Source organism: Ascaphus truei, chromosome 1 (genome assembly GCF_040206685.1).
Source record: "Ascaphus truei isolate aAscTru1 chromosome 1, aAscTru1.hap1, whole genome shotgun sequence".
NCBI classification, from domain to species: domain Eukaryota; kingdom Metazoa; phylum Chordata; class Amphibia; order Anura; family Ascaphidae; genus Ascaphus; species Ascaphus truei.
The window spans coordinates 260,737,719-260,763,423 of record NC_134483.1 but is presented as its reverse complement, the minus strand read 5'-3'; positions in this window follow the sequence as shown (position 1 = coordinate 260,763,423).

Genomic DNA, 25,705 nt, shown 5'->3' with positions numbered 1-25,705 from the left:
AACGCTTCTCTATACAGACAATAATAATAATCCATTTAATAATCCTAACTGATCTTACAATATAAAACATAACATTCCAATCCACACAGTACATTGCTTTTACATTGTATAAATTATGCATAAAATCTATGCACCATATACATTCTGCAAATTAATGTTAACAATATAATTGCAAGCTACTGTACCAGTTAATAAAAACACTTCCAAACAAGTCAACTATTTTAACCAATTAAGTAAACAAAAATCAATATATACTGTAAGTACCAACCAGAAAACACAATTTAAAACCAAAGCTAACCCTTACAATACCAAGGATTACATCTATCTAATTGTAAAAAACATTATTACATTATACACACATTGAAGCATTGCAATAAACAGCATACAGTACAGTACATCCCCTGTATCTCCCTGCCTTCAGTGTAATCTGTTTAAAGCCCCCTCCCCCCTAATGTTTCTGTTAAACAGATTGCACTGAAGGCAGAGAGATTTAAAGCCCCCTCCCCCCTAATGTTTCTGTTAAACAGATTACACTGAAGGCAGAGAGATTTAAAGCCCCCTCCCCCCTAATGTTTCTGTTAAACAGATTACACTGAAGGCAGAGAGATTTAAAGCCCCCTCCCCCCTAATGTTTCTGTTAAACAGATTACACTGAAGGCAGAGAGATTTAAAGCCCCCTCCCCCCTAATATTTCTGTTAAACAGATTACACTGAAGGCAGAGAGATTTAACAGAAACATACATTAGGGGGGAGGGGGCTTTAAACAGATTACACTGAAGGCAGAGAGATGTTTCTGTTAAATCTCCCTCCCTGCATTGCTGTGAGTGCAGTGTATGTAAATGTGGGGAGGGGGGGGGACCCAATGTGCATACTGTGAAGTCTAACCACCCTCACCCCCTACCCACATACCGTTACCCCCCCCATCCGGGCCATGGCGCCTCCGCTTCTGCAAAACAGACACAAAAATTAAAACATACAAAGTAATGTCCCCTAACCCCTTAATCACCATAGCGGTTATTAACCGCTACAGTCATTAAGGGGTTAACCCACCCTCACCCACCACTCGGGATGCCTACATACCCTCCCACACTAACCCTCCCCCCGTGAGGCCTAACCACCCAGTCAGTACCCACAAGGGAGGCCTACCCACATACCGTTGGGGAAACACCCCACCTCCAGTACCCACAATAAAAACAGTACAATGACCCACAATAAACAGCATTATGTTTATTAAATACATTACCCACCCCCTGTGCCCCCCCCATAAATACAAGATTTATCCTTTTACATACAGTGTTCATAACGCAGCCCCACGCTAGTCCCCGGTGGGCTGGCAGGGCACCTGGACAGACCTACAGTTTACCAGCAGCCCTTTTTACACAGGTTCTGGAGGCCTGCTGGTGGATCCTTCCAGCACCAGGGCCCCCAGGTGGTCTCCTTGGGCCACAATTGGGTCCCCACGGTAGGCCCAAGGATGTCTGGGAGCCCCGGGTCAAACCCACAGGTGTCTGCGGGGCCTTGGGTGGTTCCCTCGGGGGTCTGGGGAACTCACGGGTGCTCACTACGGGTCCGCGGTGCCCCCACAGAAGTGGGAACACACATCATCATCCCCGCACCTACGGGTCGGCGGTGCCCCCACAGAAGTGGGACCACACATAGTCATCCCCGCAGACTACGGGTCCGTGGTGCCCCCAAAGAAGTGGGACCACACATCATCATCCCCGCATGTGTCACCCGTGGAACCACCAGCCTGATACCCTTGGGATACCTGAGAATACCCGGAGAGAGAGAGAATATACAGTATATATATATACACACGTTATATACACACCCATGATAAACCAATATACAGTACAAATAAATGTAGAAGGGTTATCAAAAGCATACTGCCCTACAACCAAACACTTCTCCATACAGACACTACATTAAAATCAATTTCCTTTAAAAATCCTAACTGATCTCACAATCTACAGTATATCATCACAAACCAATGAAAAACCTCACATTCCAATATATATGATGCATAAAATCTATGCACCATATACATTCTGCAAATGAATCAACCAAGTAAACAAAAATCAAAAGCCAATACATTGCAATTACATTCAGATATCAATTAACCCCTTAAACACCTTATCAGATAATAACCGCAAAAGGTGATTAAGGGGTTAAGCCACACAGGCCCGATACCCACCCTTCACCCATGAATTTGTACTGTGGCTTCATCATGCAACTATATATATATATATATATATACAGTATATATATATATATATATATATATATATATATATATATATATATATATATATATATATATATATATATATATATATATATATACAGTATATATATATATATATATATATATATATATATATATATATATATATATATATATATATACACACGATGAACCAATATACAAATAAATGTAGAAGGGTTATCAAAAGCACTGTCCTACAACCAAACACTTCTCCATACATACACACTAAATTAAAATCAATTTCCTTTAATATTCAGAACTGATCTCACAATCTAAATCATCACTAAACCTCTTAAAAGCCATTTAAACAACTTACATTCCAATATAAATGATGCCTAAATATCTATGCACCATATACATTCTGCAAATTACTGTAATCAACCAAGTAAACAAAAATCAATTAGCAATCATTATTTACATCCCTAAACAATTCACACTAGATCCAGAACAATAAAACCATTAACAAATTCACGCCTAGAGCAGAACAATTAAGCCTTTGAAAAAATATAAGTACCGACAAAAATACAACCTTTACAACCAAGCCTATCCCTGACCTTCCTCAAACACACAATACAATACCAAGGAATACATCTATCTAATTTTAAAATACTTTAAACTCACAATAAAGCATAGCAGCATACACAAAATAATTTAAAACACATCTAATCCAGCTTTTAAAACAACATCATTTCTTACCCTGTACTGTATGTATATATCTCTCTAGACAGATATACATACATACAGTGGCAAGAAATGATAGACTACAAAAAAAAAAATACACATGTTACAAAACCTTTTGAAAAAATTAACAAGTTAAATAAAATACATTATTTACTGTAGTTCACTTACCATTACTTGCCCCCACCAACTCCCGTTGCGCAGCTTACTCACGAACCAATCCATGATCAGGAACCCATAAAATAAAAAACCATAAAAAATTAAACATTAAACTAAAAATCCAAATCAATCCACGGGTCTTCTATCTGTAATCCATCTTCATCTGTATTCTTCTTTCTTCTATCTCCTTCCAGCAGGGCGGGGCGGGGTCTTCTCCCTGTCTGCGGCCACGCCCTGGTCTTCTTTCTTGCCCGGAGGTCCTTCCTCCGCGGCGTCTGGCTTCAAAATGAGACGACATAGGCTTTTAAAGGCCTATGACGTCACATTTTGCATCATGGTTCCCACGGTCCTGTTTGGGCCGTGAAAACCATGTGTTTTGGCCGACAAAAAAAAAATGATGATGTCACTTAAAGGGAATGAAAGCACAGCCAATCAGAATGGCTTTGCTTCAATTGCCTTTAAGATGACGTCATGAAAAGGCACATGGCCGCCCTGACATGGTATGGTAGCCAATCAGAGCGTGGGAACTTTATCCCTACTCTGATTTGCTCTGGCATATCATGTGTCAGGGGCTTGGGGGAGAAAAGATGTGACGTCAATGAAAACCTGTCACGTGGTACATTAGCCAATCAGAGCGTGGGAACTCCATCCATACTCTGATTGGCTACCGTACCACGTGACAGGTTTTCATTGACGTCACAGCCTTTCTCCCCCAAGCCCCTGACACATGGTATACCAGAGCCAATCAGAGTAGGGATAAAGTTCCCACGCTCTGATTGGCTACCATACCATGTGAGGGTGGACATGTGCCTTTTCATGATGTCATCTTAAAGGCAATTGAAGCAAAGCCATTCTGATTGGCTGTGCTTTCATTCCCTTTAAGTGACGTCATCATTTTTTTTTTGTCGGCCAAAACACATGGTTTTCACGGCCAAATCAGGACCGTTGGAACCGTGACGCAAAATGTGACGTCATAGGCCTTTAAAAGCCTATGTCGTCTCATTTTGAAGCCAGACGCCACGGAGGAAGGACCTCCGGGCAAGAAAGAAGACCAGGGCGTGGCCGCAGACGGGGAGAAGACCCCGCCCCGCCCCGCTGGAAGGAGATAGAAGAAAGAAGAATACAGATGAAGATGGATTACAGATAGAAGACCCGTGTATTGATTTGGATTTTTAGTTTAATGTATTTATTTTATGGTTTTTTATTTTATGGGTTCCTGATCGTGGATTTGTTCGTGAGTAAGCTGCGCAACGGGAGTCGGTGGGGGCAAGTAATGGTAAGTGAACTACAGTAAAGGAATGTATTTTATTTAACTTGTTAATTTTTTCAAAAGGTTTTTTAACATGTGTATTTTTTTTTTTGTAGTATATCATTTCTTGCCACTGTATGTATGTATATCTGTCTAGAGAGATATATACATACAGTACAGGGTAAGAAATGATGTTGTTTTAAAAGCTGGATTAGATGTGTTTTAAATTATTTTGTGTATGCTGCTATGCTTTATTGTGAGTTTAAAGTATTTTAAAATTAGATAGATGTATTCCTTGGTATTGTATTGTGTGTTTGAGGAAGGTTAGGGATAGGCTTGGTTGTAAAGGTTGTATTTTTGTCGGTACTTATATTTTTTCAAAGGCTTAATTGTTCTGCTCTAGGCGTGAATTTGTTAATGGTTTTATTGTTCGGGATCTAGTGTGAATTGTTTAGGGATGTAAATAATGATTGCTAATTGATTTTTGTTTACTTGGTTGATTAATTTGCAGAATGTATATGGTGCATAGATATTTAGGCATCATTTATATTGGAATGTAAGTTGTTTAAATGGCTTTTCAGAGGTTTAGTGATGATTTAGATTGAGAGATCAGTTCTGAATATTAAAGGAAATTGATTTTAATTTAGTGTGTATGTATGGAGAAGTGTTTGGTTGTAGGACAGTGCTTTTGATAACCCTTCTACTGCACCGACACACTTTATTCGAGCAAATACCCGGTATGTAACTGGCAGATACCTGGAATGTGCCGCTCCTAACCTCTAAAAAGCCCCGTTGCATTTGCCTTCCCAGCCTGGGTTCATGCCTGGCTGATGGGCGGCTGATCTGTTAAATGATAATGATTAGGATTTAATAGGCTGCAATGCTTCGCGTGTCTACCAGATGGCATAAATTCATGAATTGTAATGCAGTTTATATATATATATACTGTGCAGTATTGCAGCCAGCGGGAATAAAATGCTTCAATCCCTGCTTTTTAAATAACTCAATGCACTCGGGCAGAAAACAGTCACAAACCTCAATACACCCGGGTATACCCGAATTCGTGGGACTAGCCAAGCTCGAATAAAGTGTGTCGCCAGTGTACATTTATTTGTATATTGGTTCATCCGTGTGTATATATATATACTGTGTATATATATATATATATATATATATATATATATATATATATATATATATATATATATATATAGTTGCATGATGAAGTCCCAGTACAAATTCATGGGTGAAGGGTGGGTATCGGGCCTGTGTGGCTTAACCCCTTAATCACCTTTGCGGTTATTATCTGATAAGGTGTTTAAGGGGTTAATTGATATCTGAATGTAATTGCAATGTATTGGCTTTTGATTTTTGTTTACTTGGTTGATTCATTTGCAGAATTTATATGGTGCATAGATTTTATGCATCATATATATTGGAATGTGAGGTTTTTCATTGGTTTGTGATGATATACTGTAGATTGTGAGATCAGTTAGGATTTTTAAAGAAAATTGATTTTAATGTAGTGTCTGTATGGAGAAGTGTTTGGTTGTAGGGCAGTATGCTTTTGATAACCCTTCTACATTTATTTGTACTGTATATTGGTTTATCATGGGTGTGTATATAACGTGTGTATATATATATATACTGTATATATCTCTCTCTCTCGCTCTTTCTCTCTGTCTCTCTGTATATATATATACAGTATATTTATATAGTTGCATGATGAAGCCACAGTACAATTTCATGGGTGAAGGGTGGGTATCGGGCCTGTGTGGCTTAACGCCTTAATTACCTTTGCGGTTATTATCCGATAAGGTGTTTAAGGGGTTAATTGATATCTGAATGTACTTGCAATGTATTGGCTTGGTATTGGCTATATCTTGTGTGGGCAAGAGAAGGAAGGAAGGCGCTGGCGACGGACACTTCATATTGATGAGGTCAGTAGTACTTTATTTATTTGAATATGCTAGTTAATGTTTTTAATAATGGGCAATTAATCTATTATCCATATCTGGATAATAGTTATTTTGCACATTATTGTACTGTAGGTGTTGGGGGGAGGGTGTATGTATTTAATGTATAGGCCAGGTTTATTTTTTTTACATTCAGGGTTGGTTCCGTGGTTCTGCGTGGGACCTCTGGAGACCACCTCCGGGTATTCTCGGGTATCCCAAGGGTATCAGGCTGGTGGTTCCACGGGTGACACATGCGGGGTTGATGATGTGTGGTCCCACTTCTGTGGGGGCACCACAGACCCGTAGTCTGCGGGGATGAAGCGGTGGCCTCACATCTGTGGGGGCACCGCCGACCCGTAGGTGCGTGGATGAAGCTGTGTGTTCCCACTTCTGTGGGGGCACCGCGGACCTGTAGTGAGCACTCGTGAGTTTCCCAGACCCCCGTGGGAACCACCCGAGGCCCCGCAGACACCTGTGGGTCTGACCCGAGGCTCCCAGACATCCTTAGGCCTACCGTGGGGACCCAATTGTGGCCCACGGTGACCCAAGGAGACCACCTTGGGGCCATGGTGCTGGCAGGATCCACCAGCAGGCCTCCAGAACCTGTGTAAAAAGGGCTGCTGGTAAACTGTAGGTCTGTCCAGGTGCCCTGCCAGCCCACCGGGGACTAGCGTGGGGCTGCGTTATGAACCCTGTATGTAAAAGGATAAATCTTGTATTTATGGGGGGGGGGGGGCACAGGGGGTGGTTAATGTATTTAATAAATATAATGCTGTTTATTGTGGGTCATTGTACTGTTTTTGTTGTTGGTACTGGGGGTGGGGTGTTTCCCCAACGGTATGTGGGTAGGCCTCCCTTGTGGGTACTGACTGGGTGGTTAGGCCTCACGGGGGGGTTAGTGTGGGAGGGTATGTAGGCATCCCGAGTGGTGGGTGAGGGTGGGTTAACCCCTTAATGACTGTAGCGGTTAATAACCGCTATGGTGATTAAGGGGTTAGGGGACATTACTTTGTATGTTTTAATTTTTGTGTCTGTTTTGCAGAAGCGGGGGGGCCATGGCCAGGATGGGGGGGGGGGGTAATGGTATGTGGGTAGGGGGTGAAGGTGGTTAGAACTCACAGTATGCACATTGGGATCCCCCCCCTCCCCACATTTACATACACTGCACTCACAGCAATGCAGGGAGGGAAATTTAACAGAAACATCTCTCTGCCTTCAGTGTAATCTGTTTAAAGCCCCCTCCCCCCTAATGTATGTTTCTGTTAAATCTCTCTGCCTTCAGTGTAATCTGTTTAACAGAAACATTAGGGGGGAGGGGGCTTTAAATCTCTCTGCCTTCAGTGTAATCTGTTTAACAGAAACATTAGGGGGGAGGGGGCTTTAAACAGATTACACTGAAGGCAGGGAGATACAGGGGATGTACTGTACTGTATGTTGTTTATTGCAATGCTTCAGTGTGTGTATAATGTATAATGTTTTTTACAATTAGATAGATGTAATCCTTGGTATTGTAAGGGTTAGCTTTGGTTTTAAATTGTGTTTTCTGTTTGGTACTTACAGTATATATTGATTTTTGTTTACTTGATTGGTTAAATAGTTGACTTGTTTGGAAGTGTTTGTATTAACTGGTACAGTAGCTTGCAATTATATTGTTAACATTCATTTGCAGAATGTATATGGTGCATAGATTTTATGCATCATTTATACAATGTAAATGCAATGTACTGTGTGGATTGGAATGTTATGTTTTATATTGTAAGATCAGTTAGGATTATTAAATGGATTATTATTATTGTCTGTATAGAGAAGCGTTATTTGTAGGACAGTATGATTTTGATAACCATTCTACATGTATTTGTATATTGGTTCATCATGTGTGTGTATATACTGTGTGTGTATATACTGTGTGTGTATATATATATATATATATATATATATATATATATATATATATATATATATATATATATATATATATATATATATATATATATATACAGTATATATATACACAGGGCTGCTGTGCGTGAATTTTTTTTATTGGGGGTGAGGGGGGTTTTTGGCCCTTGGTGTGAGTTTAGGACTTGCAGCAGCAGCACAATTAATAAATAAATCTAAATAAATAAATGAATATAAATAAATACATTTAAAATACATTTTTATTGATAGTGTAGATGTGCAGAGGGTCTCCGGAGCTGAACCGCTGTGGTTTTAGGTCTGGGGACCCCCTGCTCCCCGAGATACAGGCGCCTTTAGGGGGTGCCGGTATCCCTCTGCTTGGGTTACAGGCCGCGGTGACGTGATCAGGACCTTTAAACCAAGCAGAGGGATATCGGCACCTCATAAAGGGGACTGTATCTCGGGGAGCAGGGGGTCCCCAGACCTGAAACCAACGCGGTTCAGCTCCGGAGACCCCCTGCACATCTACACTATCAATAAAAATGTATTTCAAATGTATTTATTTATAGTCATTTATTTATTTATTTATTTTGATTTATTTATTTATTTTTTGGCGGCTGCTGTGTGTGTATTTTTTTTATTGTGGGTAGTGGGGGTGGGTGAAGGGGTTATTAGCTCCAACGGTGGCTGTTTAGGGCTTGCAGGGGGTAGCGGGAGGGCTTAACCCCTTCATGACCGTAGCGGTATTGACTGCTACGGCCGTGAAGGGGTTAAGTGCACCCGCAACCCCCCCGCAAGCCCTAAACTCACACCAAGGGCCAAATACCCCCCTCACCCACCCCCGCTACCCACAATAAAGCGGGCACGGTGAGTTAACCCCTTCATTGCCTTAGCGGCTATCCGCTATGGTAATGAAGCAGCATTTCTGTATTTTTAATAATATTGAGCAGGAGCAGGGGGGGTCCCTGAGCATTAATTTCTGGCTCAGGGAACCCCCTGCTCACTGTACAATATTATTAAAAATACAGAAATGCTGCTTCTTTACCATAGCGCATAGCCGCTAAGGTAAAGAACGAGTGTTTATTTATATATGTGTTTTATTTATACTGTACATGTGCAGAGGGTCTCCGGAGCAGAACCGAACTGGTTTCAGGTCCGGGGACCCCCCGCTCCCCAAGATACAGGCCCCTTTAGGGGGTGCCGGTATCCCTCTGCTCTGCTTGGTTTACAGGCCGCGATCACGTGATCGGGCCCTTTAAACCAAGCAGAGGGATACCGGCACCTCATAAAGGGGGCTGTATCTCGGGGAGCAGGTGGTCCCCCGACCTGAAACCAGTGCGGTTCAGCTCCGGAGACCCCCTGCACATCTACACTATAAATAAAAATGTATTTAAAATAATTTTTAATGTGCCGATGTTTGCGCAGAGAGAGAGCAGCGGATCTGTCTCTGCTGCAAACACATCTCGCCCCCGCCGGCCCATAGTATCATTTATGTATGTGCATATACAGTACTGTATGTGTACAGTACTGTATGTTAGGGGTTATAGGAGATGTTGTTATACATTATATATATATATGTATACAGTATACAGTACTGTATATATATACTGCATTACAATTCATGAATTTATGCCATCTGGTGGACACGCGAAGCATTGCAGCCTATTAAATCCTGATCATTATCATTTAACAGATCAGGCCCCCGTCAGCCAGGCATGAACCGTGGCTGGGAAGGCAAACGCAACACGGCATGCCAGAGGTGAGGAGCGGCGCATTCAGGTATCTGCCAGGTACAAACTGGTCATTTGCTCGAATAAAGTGTGTCACAGCAGTATATATCAACTGTAAATATTACTGTATGTTCATTTGCATGTCATATACATATATATATATATGAAAACACAAAAGATAAAGAAACCTCTGAAATAGCACTCAGACAGATGTTTGCAAAAATAAAAAGGGTACTTTAATTAAATCCAAAAAATAACAGATACAAACAACTGACTGGTGAGCCTGCCTGACTAAAAATAATTAGTAGACAAAAAATTTTTACAGAAAAATATTAAAGAAAAACACAATATAATAGACCCAAAGAGATAGAAAATGTTGCCCTAAAAATACTTGCTCACTGAGGGGATAAAAATTCCCGCAATGAAGCAATACAGACCGGCCGGTCACCAGATATGTTATAGGCTGAAAGACATCATAGGTCTATAGTGATAAACTAAGAAAAAATACACAGAAATAACATGAGTGCTGTACTGATAGCAGTGAGAATGTCAGTAACACAAAAATGAACCTAATGCAACTCAAATAATATTGGAGCAAGGGATACATATAGAAAAGTTCATTTAGTGACCCAAATACATAAATAGAAGCAAATGGGAAAACAAAGGGAGAGATGGATAAGCAGAAATACTCAGCTTCTTGGAAATGGAGTACTGCAAACATCAATCAGCACAGCACAGTCCACTGATAAAGTCCAGGCATGTACACTGGCGACACACTTTATTCGAGCATGGCTAGTCCCGCGAATTTGGGTATACTCGGGTGTATTCAGGTTTCTGATAGTTTTCAGCCAGAGTGCATTGCGTTATTTTCCGGCAGGAATTTAAGCTTTTTATTCCGGCTGGTTACAATACTGCAATGCCTTCAAAATACACATGGTGGCGCTTGCGAGCTGTTCTCTGTGAAGCCGTCCCCTATAATGAATTGTAATGCAGTATACTGTATACTGTATACTGTACAGTATATATATATATATATATATATACAGTATATATATACTGTATAACAACAACCCCTGTAAGCCCTAACATACAGTACTGTACAGTACTGTACTGTACTGTATATGCACATACATAAATGAAACTACTGTATGGGCGGCGGGGGCGAGATGTGTTTGCAGCAGAGAGAGATCCGCTGCTCTCTCTCTGCGCAAACATCCGCACATTAAAAATTATTTGAAATACATTTTTATTGATAGTGTAGATGTGCAGGGGGTCTCCGGAGCTGAACCGCGTTGGTTTTAGGTCTGGGGACCCCGTGCCCCCCGAGATACAGGCCCCTTTAGGGGGTGCCGGTATCCCTCTGCGTTTCAAGGTCCCGATCACGTGACCGCGGCCTGTAAACCAAGCAGAGCAGAGGGATACCGGCACCCCCTAAAGGGGCCTGTATCTCGGGGGGCACGGGGTCCCCAGACCTGAAACCTGTGCGCTTCTGCTCTGGAGACCCTCTGCACATGTACAGTATCAATAAAACACATACAATATACAGTATAAATAAACACTCGTTCTTTACCTTAGCGTCTATGCGCTATGGTAAAGAAGCATTATTTTAATAATATTGTACAGTGAGCAGGGGGTTCCCTGAGCCAGAAATTAATGCTCAGGGAACCCCCCCCCCCTGCTCCTGATCAATATTATTAAAAATACGGAAAGTGCTGCGTCATTACCATAGCGGATAGCCGCTAAGGCAATGAAGGGGTTAACCCACCGTGCCCGCTTTATTGTGTGTAGTGGGGATGGGTGAGGGGGGTATTTGGCCCTTGGTGTGAGTTTAGGACTTGCGGGAGGGGGGGGGGGGTTGCGGGTGCACTTAACCCCTTCACGACCGTAGCAGTTAATACCGCTACGGTCATGAAGGGGTTAAGCCCTCCCGCTACCCCCCCCCCGCAAGCCCTCCCCAACCATCGTTGGGGCGAATACCCCATTCACCCACCCTCCCGCAACCCACAACAATAAAATACACACAGCAGCCGCCAAAAAATAAATAAATAAATGACAATAAATACATTTGAAATACATTTTTATTGATAGTGTAGATGTGCAGGGGGTCTCCGGAGCTGAACCGCGTTGGTTTTAGGTCTGGGGACCCCGTGCCCCCCGAGATACAGGCCCCTTTAGGGGGTGCCGGTATCCCTCTGCGTTTCAAGGTCCCGATCACGTGACCGCGGCCTGTAAACCAAGCAGAGCAGAGGGATACCGGCACCCCCTAAAGGGGCCTGTATCTCGGGGGGCACTGGGTCCCCAGACCTGAAACCTGTGCGCTTCTGCTCTGGAGACCCTCTGCACATGTACAGTATCAATAAAACACATACAATATACTTGTACAGTATAAATAAACACTCGTTCTTTACCTTAGCGTCTATGCACTATGGTAAAGAAGCATTATTTTAATAATATTGTAAAGTGAGCAGGGGGTTCCCTGAGCCAGAAATTAATGCTCAGGGAACCCCCCCCCCTGTTCCTGATCAATATTATTAAAAATATGGAAAGTGCTGCGTCATTACCATAGCGGATAGCCGCTAAGGCAATGAAGGGGTTAAGGCATAATAAACAATTAATACATTCAATACATATTTTTCACGTCTGTGTTAAAACTCCCTGCCTTCTCTCTAATCTATGTAAAACCCCCTCCCCCTATTCTCGCTTTTAAAACGCCCTGCCTTCTCTCTAATCTATGTAAAAACCCCTCCCCCTATCCCCCTATTGTGTGTGCGTTAAGCTTCCCTGCAAGCTATGTAAAAAAAACCTCCCCCTATTGTGTGTGTGTGTTAAATCTGCCTGGCCTGTGTTTCTGAGTGCTGAGTGCACTGCGTTAAAGGCCCCGATCACGTGATCGCGACCTGTAAACCAAGCAGAGCAGAGGGATACCGGCACCCCCTAAAGGGGCCTGTATCTCGGGGGGCACGGGGGCCCCAGACCTGAAACCTGTGCGCTTCAGCTCCGGAGACCCCCTGCACATCTACACTATCAATTAAAATGTATTTCAAATGTATTTATTGTCATTTATTTATTTATTTAGATTTATTTATTAATTGTGCTGCTGCTGCTGCTGCAAGTCGTAAACTCACACCAAGGGCCAAACACCCCCCTCACCCCCAATAAAAAAAATTCACGCACAGCAGCCCCACAATTAATAAATAAATCTAAATAAATAAATAAATACATGAAGAGAAATAAATATATACTGTACAGTATATACTTTGTATATATATATACACTGTATATATATATATATATATATATATATATATATATATATATATATATATATATATATATATATATATATATATATACAGTATACATATTTACACTGTGTGTATATATATATATATATATATATATATATATATATATATATATATATATATATATATATATATATATATACAGTATATATATATATATATATATATATATACATATATACATATATACAGTATATATATATATATACAGTATATATATATATATATATATATATATATATATATATATATATATATATATATATATATATACACACATGATGAACCAATAGTACAAATACATGTACTGTAGAATGGTTATCAAAATCATACTGTCCTACAGATAACGCTTCTCTATACAGACAATAATAATAATCCATTTAATAATCCTAACTTATTTTACAATATAAAACATAACATTACAATCCACACAGTACATTGCATTTACATTGTATACTGTAAATGATGCATAGCATTAAATCTATGCACCATATACTGTACTGTACATTCTGCAAATGAATGTTAACAATATAATTGCAAGCTACTCTACCAGTAAACACAAATACTTCCAAACAAGTCAACTACAGTATTTTAACCAATCAAGTAAACCAAAATCAATATACTTGTATACTGTAAGTACCAACCAGAAAAGACAATTTAAAACCAAACTAACCCTTACAAAACCAAGGATTACATCTATCTAATTGTAAAAAACCTTATACATTATACACAGCATTGTTTAAAGCCCCCTCCCCCCTAATGTTTCTGTTAAGCAGATTACACTGAAGGGAGAGAGATATAAAGGCCTAAAGCCCCTGCCCCCCGAATGTTTGTGTTAAACAGATTACAGTACCTGTACATTGAAGGGAGAGAGATTTTACAGAAACACACATTAGGGGGGAGGGGGCTTTAAACAGATTACATTGAAGGGAGAGAGATGTTTCTGTTACCAGTATATCTCCCTCCCTGCATTGCTAACCACCCTCACCACCTACCCACATACCGTTAACCCCCCCCCATCCTGGCCATGGCCCCTCCGCTTCTGCAAAACAGACACAAAAATTAAAACATACAAAGTAATGTCCCCTAACCCCTTAATCACCATAGCGGTTATTAACCGCTACAGTCATGAAGGGGTTAACCCACCCTCACCCACCCACCACTCGGGATGCCTACATACCCTCCCACACTAACCCCCCCCCACCCGTGAGGCCTAACCACCCAGTCAGTACCCACAAGGGAGGCCTACCCACATACCGTTGGGGAAACACCCCACCCCCCACCCCCAGTCTCCGCAATCAAAACAATGCACAGCCCCACAATAAACAGCATTCTATTTATTAAATACATTACCCACCCCCTGTCCCCCCCCCCATAAATACAAGATTTATTCTTTTACATTCAGGGTCCATAACGCAGCCCCACGCTAGTCCCCGGTGGGCTGGCAGGGCACCTGGACAGACCTACAGTTTACCAGCAGCATTCCACAGGTTCTGGAGTCCTGCTGGTGGATCCTGCCAGCACCATGGCGCCCAGGTGGTCTCCTTGGGTCACCGTGAGCCACAACTGTGTCCCCACGGTAGGCCCAAGGATGTCTGGGAGCCCCGGGTCAAACCCACAGGTGTCTGCGGGGCCTCGGGTGGTTCCCATGGGGGTCTGGGGAACTCACGGGTGCTCACTACGGGTCCGTGGTGCCCCCACAGAAGTGGGACCACACATCATCATCCCCGCACCTACGGGTCGGAGGTGCCCCCACAGAAGTGGGACCACACATCGTCATGCCCGCAGACTACGGGTCCGCGGTGCCCCCACAGAAGTGGGACCACACATCATCATCCCCGCATGTGTCACCCGTGGAACCACCAGCCTGATACCCTTGGGATACCCGAGGATTCCCGCGGGTGGTCTCCAGAGGTCCCACGCAAAACCACGGAAGTAACCCTGAATGTAAATAAAATAAACCTGGCCTATACATTCAATACATACACCCTCCCCCCCCCAACACCTACAGTACAATAATGTGCAAAATAACTATTATCCAGATATGGATAATAGATTAATTGCCCATTATTAAAAACATTAACTAGCATATACAAATAAATAAAGTACTACTGACCTCATCAATACGAAGTGTCCGACGCCAGCGCCTTCCTTCTCTTGCCCACACAAAACATAGCCAAAACCAAGCCAATACATTGCAAGTACAGTACATTCAGATATCAATTAACCCCTTAAACACCTTATCGGATAATAACCGCAAAGGTAATTAAGGGGTTAAGCCACACAGGCACGATACCCACCCTTCACCCATGAATTTGTACTGTGGCTTTATCATGCAACTATACAGTATATATATATACTGTATATATATATATACAGAGAGACAGAGAGAGAGAGAGAGAGAGATATATATACAGTATATATATATATATATATATATATATATATATATATATATATATATATATATATATATATATATATATATATATATATATACACACACGTTATATACACACCCATGATAAACCAATATACAGTACAGGATCCACCAGCAGGCCTCCAGAACCTGTGGAATGCTGCTGGTAAACTGTAGGTCTGTCCAGGTGCCCTGCCAGCCCACCGGGGACTAGCGTGGGGCTGCGTTATGGACCCTGAATGTAAAAGAATAAATCTTGTATTTATGGGGGGGGGGGGGGCACAGGGGGTGGGTAATGTATTTAATAAATAGAATGCTGTTTATTGTGGGGCTGTGCATTGTTTTGATTGCGGGGACTGGGGGTGGGGGGTGGGGGGTGGAATGTTCCCCAACGGTATGTGGGTAGGCCTCCCTTGTGGGTAGTTAGTGGGTGAGGGTTGAGGGTGGTTAGGCCTCACGGGGTGGGGGGGTTAGAGTGGGAGGGTATGTACAGTAGGCGTCCCGAGTGGTGGGTGAGGGTGGGTTAACCCCTTCATGACTGTAGCGGTGATTAAGGGGTTAGGGGACATTACTTTGAAAGTGTTAATTTTTTTCTCTGTTTTACTGTACAGCAGCGGAGGTTGCCATTGGTAGTGGGTAGTGTATTGAATGTATTTATTGGTTATTATGCCTTAACCCCTTCATTACCTTAGCGGCTATACGCTATGCTAATGAAGCCTCATTTCTGAACTTTTAATAATATTGTGCAGGAGCAGGGGGTCCCCTGAGATTAGATTTCTGTCTCAGGGAACCCCCTGCTCACTGTACAATATTATTAAAAAGACAGAAATGCTGCTTCTTTACCATAGCGCATAGCCGCTAAGTTAAAGAATGATTCTTTAATGATGTGTGTGTTTTATTCACAGTGTAGATGTGCAGGGGGTCTCCGGAGCTGAAGCGCACAGGTTTCAGGTCTGGGGACCCCGTGCCCCCCGAGATACAGGCCCCTTTAGGGGGTGCCGGTATCCCTCTGCTCTGCTTGGTTTACAGGCCGCGATCACGTGATCGGGGCCTTTAACGCAGAGGGATACCGGCACCCCCTAAAGGGGCCTGTATCTCGGGGGGCACGAGGTCCCCCGACCTGAAACCAGTGCGGTTCAGCTCCAGAGACCCCCTGCACATCTACACTATCAATAAAAATGTATTTCAAATGTATTTATTTGTATTTATTTATTTATTTATTGCGGGGATGCTGTGTGTGATTATTTTTTATTGTGTTTAGCGGGGGTGGGTGACGGGGTTTATAAATGTGAGTTTATAAATAAAATAAAGAATATTATTTCTAGGGGCCTTAGAACAGAAGTTCCCACGCCAATTGCGCGCTCATTGCTCTTTTGTTACAATGTTGCTGGTCTTGCGGGTTTGCAGTCTGGCAGCAAAAAGCAGTTTGTACAGTAGTACTGAGTGTGAGATAAATTAACCAGTTCTTTTATTGCTGAAGTCGCCACCAAAAACTTTTATTTACAAATACAGTTCAAAAACCGTGCAACACACAACAACATTCAGTATCCTTTGTTTAAGTACAGCAGGTACTATAGGGTAAAACATGTACTGTACAGTACAGCACAATATTACAGTATGGTCTCACTGAAAGTCCACCCCATTTTCCAGCCATGGCCGATGCCTTGCATGGCGCAAAACGCCATTAATGCAGTCTCTAACGCCTCTCATTACAGGATCTGTAACAGGGTAATAGCGCTGCATTTCTTCCACAATCTTTTTCCTTAAATTGGCAGGAAGGGCCTTTTTTTGGCGATTCCCATCATAGTTCACTTTGAACACCCACTCGCAGTACAATGTGTAGGGAACATGGTGTTTAAATATGATCAAGGCATACTTGTGTGGTATACCAGCACTCCTCACCCTATACTTCTCCCTCAGCGCCGGTGGCAGATCGCACAGGGAGATGTCGGGCACTGTTTCTATGCGAGCGGGTGTAGGAGGTCTTTTGGGAGCGGGTGTACTTGAGGCGATGGGCAATGGTAGGGTGTCTGGGAGGAAGCTTTCCTCCGGTAGTGGTCGCCGGGTTGTCTCCTGGCGTGGTCTTGACAGGGTTGTCATGTCCTCCTCAATAGCATAGTACACTCTATCTTCTGGTGGAGGGGGTGTGCTTGGTGATGGAAGGGGGTCGAAGGTACCATGCATCACATCCATGTCACCCCCCTGCTCCAGCGTCGGGGAAACAGGGGCATTAACACCGAGCAAATAATGTATGCCCGCTATGTCTGCCTCTATCTTGTCCATCCGTTGATCCATACGTTGCTCCATATGTAGCATCCGTTGATCCAGCCGCTGCTCCATTTGTAGCATCCGTTGCTCCATATGTAGCACCGACTCCAGAAGCAGATCTAGCTTTGCCAGCACACTAGAATTCCCGGGGAGATCCACACTTAGCCCATTCAGGATCCGGTCTAACGAGCTGCTTGTGCATGGCATCTGGAGATCTGGGGGGATGGGTGCAACGGAGGATGAGATGGGGGTTCCCTGGAGAGAAGCGGCATCGATGGAGAGTGGAAGAGGTGACCTGGGGATGCCCGGTACAGGAGAAGCTGCAGCGTGGTGGAAGAGGGATGGAGAAGGTGACCGAAATGAGAGACACGGGTGCGATCCTTCCGCTGGATTTCCGGGGGAGAGCACGCAGAGTCGTCCAAGAGCAAAGGAGACAGTGACCCGTTGATTTCAGAGGCAGCAGCATCTTCAGATGGAACCGGAGAAGATGGGGGTGGAGAAGCCGGGCTGAAGATTTCCGGGACAGCTACAGCAGAGTCGTCGAAGCTTATGGGAGCAAGTGGTCTGCGGATTCGGTGAGTTGGCTGCCATTCGTCTTGCGTACCGAGCACAGTACCGTATTTCTTCTTCACATAATAAGGCTGACGTGTTTAAAAAGCCTTAGCCTTTGGGGTCAGCAGAAGGTTTTCTTTGTTGGCCTTAGCCTGTCGCTTTGCCTTTGGCTTGGAAACGGTAACTGCCTTTCTCTTTTTCAGTGTGGCAGGCACAGCAGAGGTGAGATGATTCTTTCGTCCATAGAACCGGGGCTGCTCCATGTAAGCGGGAGGCACAATGCAGTATCTGGACAATGGCTCAGATAAAGATCAGCAAGTGGTGGGCTATGCAACGTGTACAACCTTTTATGCATGGTGGCCAGGTACAGGTGTTGAAAGTGGGTGGTCTGTTATGTGAGTCATTAACATATAAATACACCATCCATTTTGTGGATTCACTGCACATTGAATACACATCGACTAAACATCGAATACACATTCTTGTGTTTGTATTTCTTTTACAGTACTCGCAGCAATGCCTGTTAAGAAGATTTCAAAAGATCTCAGCATGAGAATGAAGGAGATGTACACGAGCGGAAAACGAATTGCAGATATCCAGCGCTGGTTAACTGCTTCTGGCCTCGTTGTGCCATCAAGCACCGTGTGCTATCATGCACAAGGAAAAAACAGAGACCGCAAAAAGGCACCAAAGATAACAAATGCGTAAGTATACTGTATTTATAAAACGTAACCAAAAAAAATATAGAAAACTGTAGTGTACATCTACAGTATACCGTATTTATATAGTATATTTATTATATTACAACAGTATATACTGTAGTGTACTGTATGTGTGGTCAATTTATATTTTTTGTGCAGCAGTATACACTTTTGGTATATTGCAATTCATCTTACAACGGAATATACAGTATATGATGTGTATTTATTATGATATAACAACAGTATATTTATATAGTATATTTATATTACAACAGTACTGTATACTGTATATTTTGTCTATTTATATTTATAGTACAGCAGTATACATTTTTTGTATATTTATATTTACTGTATATTACAACATTACATGTACAGTATACAGTATACATTTTATATTGCTGCATATTAATAACACAATATAATTTCTTTGCATTGTAGGGAGACTACTCTTCTGGTGGACAGAATAAGTGAGGAGAATGATGAGAGGAGCGCATTAAGGGTTAAAAACACTCTTCAGGAAAACCACAATCTGACTGTATCCGAGAGCAGCATAAAGAAGATGAGATGCAGAATTGGATGGAAATATGGACGTGTGAGGTTAGTAGTGGACAGTACAGGAGGTACTGTACTGTAAAGTAAAAGTGTTGTTTTGCAAACTGTACTGCGCTGTGATGCTAACATTTTTTATTCATTGTCATTACAGAGCGTACCCCATGATACGGGACGCAAACAAAATCAAAAGAGTGCTCCAGGCCCAGGCATGGATCGACAGCGGTGAGACTTTCCAGGATTGCATCTTCACTGATGAGTCTACTGTGTCGCTGGAGAGATTTGCAAGATTTGCGTTCCACAAAAAAGGCCGCATAACTTTGAAGCCACGGCCAAAACACCCTGTGAAGCTGCATGTGTGGGGTGCCATCTCTAGGCGTGGACCGGGATGCATTGTCGTCTTTGAAGGTACAATTTCTCAAATATAATGCCGCCTAATGCACTGTACTTGACTAGTGTTGCCTTACCGTATGCACTGTACTGTACTATTAAGCACTTTTCTTTTCTTGCTATAGGAATCATGAATAAAGATTTCTTCCAAGACAACATTGTGCCCGTGATAGTGCGATACATCACACAAGACTTTCCCAATGGTCATCGCTTTTACCAGGACAATGATCCCAAGCACACCGCGTCGACGGCGCATATCCTTGAGCGCGGCATCAACTGGGTGAAGACGCCAGCGGAGTAAGTGCAGTAGACCGTGTCCCATTTATATGTTCCCTACTCTTTTAACTGTGTACTGTATCTCTTAAACTAATTGTCCTTTCTTTCCAATCACAGATCGCCAGACTTCAATCCGATCGAAATGGTCTGGCATCAGCTGAAGGACCACATCCGTAAAGTGGCGAAACCCTCCAAGAAGGACGAGTTGTATACAGCCATAATGAGTTTTTGGAACGATGTACTCACCGTGGAACGATGCAATCAATATATAGACCATATTGCCACTGTGTTGCCCATTGTCATCGCGCACAATGGGCAAGCATCAGGAAAGTAGTACAGTGCTGTAGTATTGTACAGTAAGTACAGTATGATACAGGTAAGTATGGCACAGTTTTTTTCTTTCCCAATAGTCAGAGTATACAGTAGTTCCAGTATACAGTACAGTAGACTAGTTTGACAGTACTACAGTAACTGCCTACTAACTGCTCCATTTTTTTCTTTCCAGAGAAAGCTGCACCAGCCACCTACTGTACAGTAGTTCTACCATAATACAGTACGCACATACAGTACAGTACAGTAACTGAACAAAGTTTTGTTTTCTTGTCGTTCCAGGAAAAAGGGTGCCCAAGGGGGAGGGGGGGCCTTGTGTGAGTCAAATCTGCTTGTGCAGTCAAATGTACAGTATATAAACAGCAGTAATGATGTACACAAAACCTCTCCTCTCTCAATGAACTACTGTACTATTATTTCACATTACTGTATATTGTACGATTATTTCACATTACTGTATATTTATCCTGTATATTTTCAGTAATTTAGAAGCAGTGGCTGTTCTGAACAGAACAGTTACTGTAAGCAAACGGATGCACATCAGATTTACATTTCAAATTCGAGAGGGGATTTTTCCAAAGCAGGCAGGCCTCCCTCTAAGGAAGGTGGATGGTGGGATGATACAGTACTCTGGCTGGCCTCCTGCTGAATCTTGTTACCGTAGCCAGCCCAGGGCCAGATTAACAAAACAATGGCTTGGATTGGATTAGCCAGACGATTGATGCTTGGCCAGGGAGGGATTAAAAACTCTAAGGGAGGGGGTGGGTGGTGTAGCTGTAGGATTGTACTGGAGGGGGTGGGTGGTGTAGCTGTAGGATTGTACTGTGTCAGTATTTCCAACGGCAGGTCACCCTAATAATTGCATGAATAAACCCCCAAAGACAAGGCCCAAATATTGTACAGTATACTGTATACTGCATACTGTATACAGTACAGAGCTGTATACTGTATTATAAATAAATAATCATACAGTACTGTACAGTATGTATTATTGTGTGTTGATGTTTTGAATTGCTGTTAACTTGAAATGTTTCACCATTGTATTGTACTGTATTTGTAAATAAAAGTTTTTTGTGGCGACTTCAGCAATAAAAGAACTGCTTAATTTATCTCACATAAAGCACGTGAATACGACCGCAATCACCATTGTACAGTAAATGGGTGCATAGGATGGAACGACAGGTGCTAAAGGGGTATAAATATGATATTTATCAGTGTTGATCAAAGAGAGTTGATCAGAAGGATTCCCATTATAAAGTATACAGCACTCTATTGTCATTCATACAGTATACTGTAGTAAAGGGTAGACAACACATGGTCTTGCAGTATACTGTATTACTAAAAATTTGTCAGGTTGACCAGAATCACTGCGGATATCGGAAAATAGAATTAATAAAATTGTATTATTTTCTGATATCCGCAGTGATTCTGGTCAACCTGACAGATTTTTAGTAATACAGTATACTGCAAGACCATGTGTTGTCTACCCTTTACTACAGTATACAGTACTGTATGAATGACAATAGAGTGCTGTATACTTTATAAGGGGAATCCTTCTGATCAACTCTCTTTGATCAACACTGATAAATACAGTAATTTATCTCACACTCAGTACTACAGACTGCTTTTTGCTTGCAATAAACAAACAAACAGGGAAGCGCTACTGTATACTGTATGAGTTAGGATCAGGCCCAGCAGCCACTTTATGTTGAAAACCACATATGAAATGAGCATAAAATTGCATGAATAATTACACAAAAATATATAAAATAAATAGCACAAGTCTCTGACAGAGAGAAATTGTCCAGGTGGTGTGGATACAGGTTAATGCCCCTGTCTGATAGGACAGACTCGGGCAAGAATGGCCTGTGAGAGGTGAATATCCAGAATGGTAGCTGGGATGGAAAGCGCTACCAACTGTGCAGGTATTGAAGTGTGTAGAAATGGGAAGGTGCCGTAGGCATCAAATGTGGAAAGCGCTCACCCAGACTTCATACACTTTGCGCTTTTTGCTTGCAGACTGCAAAGCCGCAAGACCAGCAACATTGTAAAAAAAGAGCAAAAAAAGAGCAAAAAAAGAGCAATGAGCGCGCAATTGGCGTGGGAACTTCTGTTCGAGGGCCCCTAGAAATAATATTCTTTATTTTATTTATAAACTCACATTTATATATAAAGTATATATTTATTTCTCTTCATGTATTTATTTAGATTTATTTATTAATTGTGGAGCTGCTGTGCATGAGGGGACATGGCCAGGATGGGGGGGGGGTAAGGGTACAGTATGTGGGTAGGGGGTGAGGGTGGTTAGACTTCACAGTACATTATGCACATTGGGCCCCCCCCTCCCCACATTTACATACACTGCACGACATCAATGCAGGGAGGGTTTACCAATGCAGGGAGGGTCTACCAATGCAGGTAAGGCTTTAGGCCTTTATATCTCTCTCCCTTCATTGTAATCTGTTTAACAGAAACATTAGGGGGGAAGGGGCTTTAGGCCTTTATCTCTCTCTCCCTTCATTGTAATCTGTTTAACAGAAACATTAGGGGGGAAGGGGCTTTAGGCCTTTATCTCTCTCTCCCTTCATTGTAATCTGTTTAACAGAAACATTAGGGGGGAAGGGGCTTTAGGCCTTTATATCTCTCTCCCTTCATTGTAATCTGTTTAACACAAACATTCGGGGGGAAGGGACTTTAGGCCTTTATATCTCTCTCCCTTCAGTGTAATCTGCTTAACAGAAACATTAGGGGGGAGGGGGCTTTAAACAATGCTGTGTATAATGTATAAGGTTTTTTTACAATTAGATAGATGTAATCCTTGGTTTTGTAAGGGTTAGTTTGGTTTTAAATTGTCTTTTCTGGTTGGTACTTACAGTATATATTGATTTTGGTTTACTTGATTGGTTAAAATACTGTAGTTGACTTGTTTGGAAGTGTTTGTGTTTACTGGTAGAGTAGCTTGCAATTATATTGTTAACATTCATTTGCAGAATGTACAGTACTGTATATGGTGCATAGATTTAATGCTATGCATCATTTACAGTATACAATGTAAATGCAATGTACTGTGTGGATTGTAATGTTATGTTTTATATTGTAAAATAAGTTAGGATTATTAAATGGATTATTATTATTGTCTGTATAGAGAAGCGTTATCTGTAGGACAGTATGATTTTGATAACCATTCTACAGTACATGTATTTGTACTATTGGTTCATCATGTGTGTATATATATATATATATATATATATATATATATATATATATATATATATATATATATATATATATATATATATATATATATATATATATATATATATATATATATATATATACTGTATATATATATATATAGTCAATGGTGATTGTGGGGGAATGAACCCCTGTGATCCGGTGCTTCTAAAAATCCATAAGTGAATCTGGGTGTATGTAGACAATGTCAGACACGTGTAGAACAAGAAAGGCTGCTACACAGGCATAAAGATCCTGTTAGAGGGGACCGGCAACAGCAACAGCATGCGGCAGAATGAGAGATAATACCCGGGTAGGGGGCTATTGCACAGGGAAAGGTGTAGAGACAGGGAAAGAGGCAACCATAAGCTACCTCTCCCATGTACTCACGAAACCGTCGCCTGCTGCCCTGAAACGACCCGGTCTGTTCACTGCCTGTGCTTGGCCGGTCCCGTCTCCTCGGGTGTCGCGCTGGTTCGTGACGTCATCCCCGAGGGCCGACAGCTATGCTGGAGATGAACGGGAACTGCACTGCCAAATCAGCGATCCTGAGTAGCCCTGGAACAAGTACAAGGGGCGGATCCAAGTGCAGTCATCAGGAAGGGAAGTGAAGACCAGCTCCCAGCTCCGTGTAACAGCCTGCGTGCTCCGCCAGAAATAGCAATGACAATTTGTGGTGTGTAGGCGGTCACTGCAGCAGGAATTCAACCGCAAACGTGAATGGTTAAAAACAGCTTTATTGACCTAGAATGCTGCGCATCACAGAGATCACTCTGACGCGTTTTGTTCCTGTGTGGAACTTTATCAAAGAGTATCTTTGATAAAGTTCCACACAGGAACGAAACGCGTCAGAGTGATCTCTGTGATGCGCAGCATTCTAGGTCAATAAAGCTGTTTTTAACCATTAACGTTTGCGGTTGAATTCCTGCTGCAGTGACCGCCTACACACCACAAATTATATATATATATATACTGTATATATGTATATATGTATATATATATATATATGTATATATATATATATGTATATATATATATATATATATACATATATATATATATATATATATATATATATATACACAGTGTATATATGTATACTGTATATATATATTATATATATATATATATATATATATATATATATATATATATATATATATATATATATATATATATATATATAGTGTATATATATATACAAAGTATATACTGTACAGTATATATTTATTTCTCTTCATGTATTTATTTATTTATTTAGATTTATTTATTAATTGTGGGGCTGCTGTGCGTGAATTTTTTTTATTGGGTGTGAGGGGGGTGTTTGGCCCTTGGTGTGAGTTTACGACTTGCAGCAGCAGCAGCACAATTAATAAATAAATCTAAATAAATAAATAAATAAATAAATGACAATAAATACATTTGAAATACATTTTAATTGATAGTGTAGATGTGCAGGGGGTCTCCGGAGCTGAAGCGCACAGGTTTCAGGTCTGGGGCCCCCGTGCCTCCCGAGATACAGGCCCCTTTAGGGGGTGCCGGTATCCCTCTGCTCTGCTTGGTTTACAGGCCGCGATCACGTGATCGGGGCCTTTAACGCAGAGCACTCAGCACTCAGAAACACAGGCCAGGCAGATTTAACACACACACACAATAGGGGGAGGTTTTTTTACATAGCTTGCAGGGAAGCTTAACGCACACACACAATAGGGGGATAGGGGGAGGGGTTTTTACATAGATTA